Source organism: Petaurus breviceps, unplaced genomic scaffold, assembly GCF_028583685.1.
Source record: "Petaurus breviceps papuanus isolate PSGF00001 unplaced genomic scaffold, PetGlider_PUasm1.0 187, whole genome shotgun sequence".
NCBI classification, from domain to species: Eukaryota; Metazoa; Chordata; class Mammalia; order Diprotodontia; family Petauridae; genus Petaurus; species Petaurus breviceps.
Genome location: NW_027185799.1, coordinates 4,204,930 through 4,213,410, shown reverse-complemented (window position 1 = coordinate 4,213,410; position 8,481 = coordinate 4,204,930).

Genomic DNA, 8,481 nt, shown 5'->3' with positions numbered 1-8,481 from the left:
AGTGATTCTTTAATAGCCTTTTGCAATGGCTTGAAATATTCAGATATCCAAACAGTTGTCTCTAATGATCCATCATGTTGCTTTACAAGTGATATTTGCAAAACAGGGTTTAATATTTGTTTTTGTTCCCAGAAAAAATGTAAGGCTTTGGGGAGAAAGGAACTTGATAGATGTTCATGTTATTCTCTTGTAGTATTTGCCAAGATTATGGAACAGCAGCTCCTTAACTCTTTGAAAAAAATGTAATTTAAGAAAGCCCATGGGAACATCCTGGACTGTTTTCTTATTATTATTTTGTTTTGGTAACTTAAACAAAATTAGGCTAACAAGTAATTCGTAGTGACTTCTGGCATATAATAGGCAGTTATAAAGCAGGTATTGAATTTAACTGATTTTCCTAAAGAAACCATTTTTGGTTGTTTGATTCCTATACCACATAGATGAAGACCTGGGGCTGATTTTACTAATTGTTTTTAAATAATTATAGGGCATTAAATGTTTAGATTCAATGTGGTATATCATTTTCTCAAGAGGACATGGATTTCAAGAACTTAAAGGAAATCACTGATTCTTTAGCACATTTTAAATGTTTTAAAATGAAACATCTTTGAATTTTAGTTCCTTATTATATTTTATATCTAAGATACACTCTTTTTATGTGTGTAATTCATATCATATAATTTATATTCACCTTCTTTGTTAATTTATTGTAATTTAAGTACTAAAAATTAAATATACCATAAAAAAGAAAAAGAAACATTATCAAATTAAATATAAAATAAGAAAAACAAAAAGAAAGTATTGCCATGTCCTCAGCAGAAAGTGAGTATTCAAAATATACATCAATAAATTTACATTTAGAAAAAAGCCTATATAAAAATACTACACATTGTGTTCAGAACTGTCAATCTTTTCTTTGCTTCATTGTAAATTTTATTTTGTTCTCTGCTGTACACTTTTTAGTTTTTCCTTCCCCTCTTCTATCCTCCTTTTTCCAAGAAGGCTATGATTAAATGTGGAGATAGATAGATACATACATGCACAAATATATACATATATGCACTTTTACATACAAACACATATATGCACATAGTTATATACATAAATAAATAGATATATATTCATAATCCTATATAGTCATATGCATTCATATACATCTATGTAAGGTTTTACTATATTTGTTTTTCCTCTTTCTCTGAGGGTAGATAATATCTTCCTTCATAAATCCAAGTCTTTTTATATTTTTCTAAGTGCACCAACTCATCATTTCCTATACCAGAGTAATACTCCAAACTTATACTGTAGTTCTTTTAAATAGTCTAAGACAATATTGATTAATATGACCGATATATAGTGTAGTTTCCCTAGTTCTTTTTTCTTTTGATTAATTTTTTAGCTTTAATTTTGTCTGTAATCATGATTACTAACCCTGTTTTTTATCTAATAAATTTTCCTACTGATCTTTTTTATATGTGCGTGTGTCTTATTTTCTATCCCTCCTGACTCCTCTACTTTAGTTCTACCACTACCTTTCCCTCCTGTTACTTAACATACTGCCCCTCCAAAGATCCCTCTTTTGTCTTCTTCCCACCACCTTACCCTCTTATTTCTATCTGAATTTAGAAGACTCATAGTTTCCAAATATATATTTTATTCCCTCTTTATCCATTCCTTTTAATCTAGGCAACCTTCTATACACTCCCTTATCTTCTTCCTTCATTCTGTTATTCCTTTAAAATTTAAAAGACATTTTTTCTCTTCTAATTGTAAATATTGTTCTCTCTTTAGCTCAGATCTAATTTACATAAGGTTTCCTCTAAACCTCTCTCTCCTATCCTCTCACATCTCTCTATCTAGTCTTTTATTTCTTTCTGAATCTGTGATACTTTTATACTCTTATAGATATATATGTATCCTTTCCTTTTCACCCATCGCAAATGAGAATAAGGTTCCAGAACTACCAGTTCTCCTCCACAATCTAATTCCTCTATGTCAGTTCTTCCTCTCACACTTCATTTATATAACATCTTTACTCTTTTTTACCTTTTCCTAAATTGTTTTAATTTTTTTTAAATCACTTCATTCTCAGGTCTAGCCTAATCTTTCTTTTGAACTCCCCAATTACTAATAACAATCTTTGACATGAATTTTACATTTCCTCATATAAAAAGTAAACATGTGTCATTATGAAATCCCTTGTGATGAAACTTTGATGTATTTGATGCATTTTGTATGGGGGGGGGGGAATCTTGTATGTTAAATTTACCATTAAGTGTAGGTTGTCTTATTTATTTATTTAAGCAAAATACTGAATTTCTCACAATTCATTGAATGCCCTTTCTTTTTTTCCCATTTAGGATTATGCTTAACATTTCTGGGTATGATATTTTCAGTTGCCACCCCAGTTGTTTTGCTCTTTGATATAGAGTGTTCCAAGACCTGTGGTCTTATGGTGTTGCTCCTGCTAGGTCTTCTAAGATTCTAATTGTGACTCCATCATATTTGAAATGATTTTTTTTGTAATTTTCTTGTTTGTAATATTTTTCTCTTTGAGCTGGGGGTATTGGAATTTCATATGATATCCCTGTAAGTTTTCTTCATAGGATCTCTTTCAGGTCGTGATTCGTGGTTTTTTATTTTCCCTTTTTACTTTCCCTGCTTCTAGATAATTTTCTTTAGTTATTTCTTGCAGTATTGTTTCAAGATTCTTTTTATTTGCCATAGTTTTCAGGTAGGCTGATTATTCTTGTGTTTTCTTTACTTGGTATGTTCTCAAGATCAGCTATTTTTCTTATGAGATGTTTCACATTTGCTTCTATTTTTTTTCATTCTTCATATATTGTTTTTTTATTTCATGATATCTTATAATTTTACTTACTTCCCCTTGCACAATTCTAGTTATCAAGGAGAGATTTTCTTACTTAAGATCTTAGATTTCCTTGTCTAGTTGGTTGACTTTTTTTTATAATATTATTTATTTTCTTGGATTGTTCTTATTCTTTTAATTTTTCCCTCAATCTCTTTCATTTTATTTTTAAAGTCCTTTTTAAAAAATTCTTTTTTATGAATTATTTTTTGGCACATAGCCACTTCACTTTATTCTTTGGAGTAGGAGAGGGTATTTTAGCTTCAGTATCCTCCTTTAAATAGGAACCCCATATTTTTTCTATTTCCATAGTAGCATTCTTTATCCTTTGCCTGATCTTTTTGTTTTTGTTTTTTGTTTTGTAGCAGCTTAATTGTAATCACTTCTAGCACTGGAGTAAGAAATATGGTACCACTACCTCTGATACTGTTTCATCTAATTTGGAACAAAAAACCAAGAACTTTGCCCTCCTGTCAGTGCCCACAGCCAGTAGCATACCGAACACAATGATTCTGCATTCACTGTGCCTGTGCTCATTCCATTTTGTCCAGGGTCATGTCTTGGCAGCACCACTGGACCTGGTATCCTTCATCAGCAGAGGTTCTCTTAATCTTTCCTCACTCACATACCTGACTCCCAATACTGACTAGGTGGTAAAAAATTCCTGTGACTGGCGGGAGAAGGGGAAGATAAGATTGCAGAGATAAGATGGCCCTGGAGTCAGGAGTAATTATGTTCAAATCCAGTCTCACTCACTTAACACTTATTAGCCCTGTGACCTTGGGCAAGTTATTACTTAACCACAATTGCCCCTCCAAAAAAAACACAATGATTGAAAATCCTCTATTTCATTAAATAATCATATTTTCCCCTGAAATAATATACTCAGTTTTGCTTGGTAGGTGATTCTTGGTTTTAGTCCTAGCTTATTTGACCTTCAAAATATAATATTCCACGCACTTTGATCCCTTAATTTAGAAGCTGCTAGGTCTCATGTTATTCTGATTGTGTTTTCACAATAGTCAAATTATTTCTTTCTGACTCCTTGCAGTATTTTTTTCTTGACCTGGAAAGTCTGGAATTTGCCTATAATATTCCTAGGAGTTTTCTTTTGGGGATCTTTTTTTCAGGAGGTGATCAGTGAACTCTTTCAATTTCTATTTTGCCATCTTATTCTAGAATATCAGGGAAATTTTGCTTTATAATTGCTTGAAAAATGGTGTCTAGGCTTTATTTTTTATCATGGCTTTCAGATAGTCAAAAAAATTTTAAATTATCAATCCTGTATCTATTTTCCAGGTCAGTGTTTTTTTCCAATGAGATCTTTCACATTGCCTTCTATTTTTTTTTCATTTGCTGAGATCTGTTTAATAGTATCTTGATTTCTCATAAAGTCATTATTTTCCAATTGCTCCAATGTAATCTCGAAGGAATTATTCTCTTCAATGAGTTTTTAATATTCCTTTTCCATCTGGCAAATTTGGCTTTTTAAGGCATTATTCTCCTCGTTGGCTTTTTGAGGCCTCTTTTGCCATTTGAGTTAGTCTATATTTAAGGTGTTATTTTATTCATTATTTTTTTATTTATCCTTTAGCAGGCTATTGAATCACGTTTCATGATTTTCTTGCATCATTCTCATTTCTCTTCCCAGCATTTCCTCCACTTCTGTTACTTGATTTTCAAAATCCTTCTTGAGCTCCTCCCTGGCCTAAAAGCAATTCATATTTTTTGGAAACTTTTGATTCAGGAGTTCTGACTTTGTTGTCTTCCTCCTGTTCCATACTTTGATCCTTTTTGTCTCCAAAAAAAGGATTCTGTTATTTGTTTGTGCTTCCTTTGCTTGCTCATCTTGTCAAGAGATTACTTGACTTTTGAGCTCTTTGCCATGGTAGAACTCTGCTTCCAGATAGTAGAGAAGTTTGTCCCAAATTACTGGGGGTTTTGAAGCTGCTGGTGCTATTAGGAGGGTGCTCTCTCTACACCTCACACAAGCTCTGGCACAGTGGTCCCACAACCCAGGACCACCACCAAAGACAATGATCCATATCCAAACAGGTTAGAGGAACAGTGATTACTCTCTGAATGGTCACTTTGTTCCCCTACAAACTACAGACCATGAGCTCAGGAAGCAGCCATGGGGCAGCAGTTATAGCCGCCACTTTGCCTCCACCATCTCTGACCCTGGGGGCAATGGCTGGAATGCAATTTTCTGTTTTCCTCTTCCAACAAAGTTCCACACTGACCTTTTACATTGTCTGTGGTGTTTATGGATTGAGAAGTCTGGAAACTGCCAGAGCTGGTGATATACTCTCTGGGAGTTTCCTCGGGCTGCAGCTGGTCAGGGCTGCCCTGGGGCCAGAACTACCCCAGATCATGCAGGACTGTGCTTGGCTTCCAATGTGGTGTATTAGACTTTCCTGTCAGCCTGCCAGGCTGCCTTCAGCTAGAGATTTGTTTCTCTATGTCACTGTGTGAACTCTGTAGCTCTAAAATATGTTTAGAGTCATTTTTTTACATGTATTGGAAGTGATTGGAGTGGGACTTCATGCCACGTTTGTGCCGTCTTGGTCCCCACCCCCCACTATATTTCTAAGCCAGTATAATATTGTTTTCATGATTATTACTTTGTAATATAGTTGAAAAACTGGTAGTGATTTGCCACCTTCTTTCACATTTTTAATTAATTCCCTTGATATGCTTGACATTTTCTTTCAGGTGATTTTTCTTATTTTTTTTTCTAGTTCTATATATTTGTCAACTGTTTGGTTGGCATGTCAATGGACATATAAATTAACTTAGGTAGTATTGTCATTTTTATTATATTGATTCAACCTACTCATAAGCAATTAATATTTCTCCCTTTGTTTAGATCTGTCTTTATTGAATAGAATGTTTTGTAATTGTGTTTATCATGGCAAGAAGAAATTTAAATATTTTATATTTTCTCCTGCTATTTTAATTTGAATGTATGTATCTCTTTCTGCTGAGTTTTCTTGGCAGTATAGAAATAAATGCTGATAATTTTGTGGGTTTATTTTATATCTTAAAACTTTGCTAAAGTTGTTAATTATTTCAACTTGTTTTATACTTGATTCTTTAAGGTTATCTTAGTATGTGATCATATCATATAAAATTTTTCTTTCCTCATTGGCTATTTGTATTGCTTCATTTTTATTGCTTTGTTTCTCTAGTTAGCATTTCCAACAATATATTGAATAATAGTGGTTATAATGGACATCTTCCTTCATCAAATCTAATTGGGAAAGCTTTATGTCTATATCTATGGTTGATAATGCCTGCTTTTGGTTTCAGATGGAATTTCTTATTTTTAAGAAGGGTTCCATTGATTCACATGCCTGCTAGTGTTTTTCATAAGCATGGGTATTTTATTTTATCCAATTTTTTTTTCCTGCATCCATTGATATTTCACAGGATTTTTTTTTTTACTGACATGGTGACATGTTAATAGGTTTCCTTATATTGAAATAACTCTGCATTCCTTGTATAAATTCAATTGGTTATAGTGTATGATATTTTAATATTTTGATATAATCTCCTTGCTAGTATGTTATTTTAATTTGTTTGCATTTGTATTTCTAAATGAAATGGATCAATCATTTTATTTCTCTGTTTTTTTTTTTCTCTCTCTGGTTTAGGTATCAAATTATATGTGTGTGAGGGTGTGTATGTCCTAAAATAAACATGGTAGGACTATTTTTCTATATTTTGAATAGTTTGTATAGTGTAGAAATTAATTGTTACTTATATTTTTGTTAGAATACATTTGTTAATATATTTAGTATTAGGAATTGTTTTAAGAAACCCATTTATGATTTGTTATTTTTAGTGTTCTCTTTTTTCTACTCTTAACTTAGTTCATATTTTTATAAATATTCATTCATTTCATGAAGATTGTCTCATTGCTGTCATTTTCTTTAATGTTATTGATCATTTCCATATTTTATTCTTTTATACATTCATTCTTTAGAATTATTTCATTTCTAATCAATTTTTAATCTATGCTTCTACAGTCTTTTATTAAATACATTCATATTTAATTATGGTCTGAAAAGGATATATTTGGTACTGATCTTTTTTTTTTCATTTTGTTGTGAGATTTTTATGCCCTAATGCATAGTTAATTTTTGTGAATGTGCAATGTATAGTTGAGAAAAGAAATGGTATACTTGTTTTAATTTCCATTTAATTCTTTTCAGAATCTATCATATCTAACTTTTTTAGATTCTTTTCATCTCCTTAACTTTTTTTTTTATTTCAGGCATAGGTTTATCTATCTCTGATGGTAAAATTAGTTTCCTCTACAACTATAGGTTTACTATTTATTTCTGTAATTTACTAAACTTTTCCTTCAAAAATGCAGATGCTATGTCACTTGGTGCATATATTATAACAATGAAATTTCTTCATTTTCTTTGGTGCCTTTTAGCAAGATTTCCTAATCACCCCTTTTAATTGGGTCTATTTTTTATTTTCCTTTTTTGAGATCGTAATTCCTCTCTTTGTGCGTTTCCTCCTCAGGTGAAGGAAGCATAATAGATCCTCCTCCATCCTCCTGTTTTAATCTGTGTTTCTCTCTATTTCAAGTATTTTTCTTGTAAATATATAGTGGGATTCTTATTTCTAATTCTTTCTACTATCTTCATCTGTTTTATGGGCAACTTGACACTTCTAGGAATTCTTCTTAGGCATAAGTACAATTTATTTTTTGAGGCATTTCTTGTAGTTGTTTTGACTTCATTGTTTTTGGGTTTGTAACTTGACCTACCTCGTAATCATTTTAGCATTTATAGTCAGGTTCTTTTTGGTCACTATTTCTAATTTGGGGTGGGGAGTCTGTTCTAAACTTTATGCTTTTTTGCCCTGCTATTTGCAGAACTAGTTCTAGGAGTTCGGAAATTTTCAATGCATCTAAGGCAGCATGATCTGGTGAAAGGTGTTGTCATTTCTTTTCTGGTCTGAGCTGTGGTCCTTACCTAGGAACTGCCCCTGAATGCTGGAGATTGCAATTAATAATGATCCTCAGGGTCCCTGCTACCTTGAGATTAAAAGAGATACTGTTCAATAGAACCCCTGATCTCTTGTGACCAAATTTGCTCTTGTCCAACCTTGAACTATGATCTAGAAGTGAGTTTAATCAATAGAGGTACCAATTAGCACCCAGCCCTGCCTAACACAAAGTCCTCTTGTAATCTCTTTTTAATCAATTTTTGGGCTCCCTTACCATCTCAACATTGAGAGATCCTGAAAGCTTATACAGCTTTTGTCACCACTACCTAGTCATACCACTAATGTTGATTCCTTGTGGGCTCAGTGTCAGCTTACTCCCACATGTCACAAGTCTCTCCTTCCAAAATTGTCTTGGGCAAGTAGAATGTCTCACTCTGCCATTTAAGAATTTAATTTGAGGGGGCGGCCAGGTGGCGCAGTGCATAAGAGCTCTGGAGTTGGGAGACCTGGGATCAGTTTCAGCCTCATTTACTTAGCACCCACACAAAATAAGTGACCGTGTAACCTTGAGCAAATTACTTAACCCCAATTGCTTAAAAAAAAAAAAAGAAATTAATATGAGCCATTATTTTAAAGGTGTTTGCGGG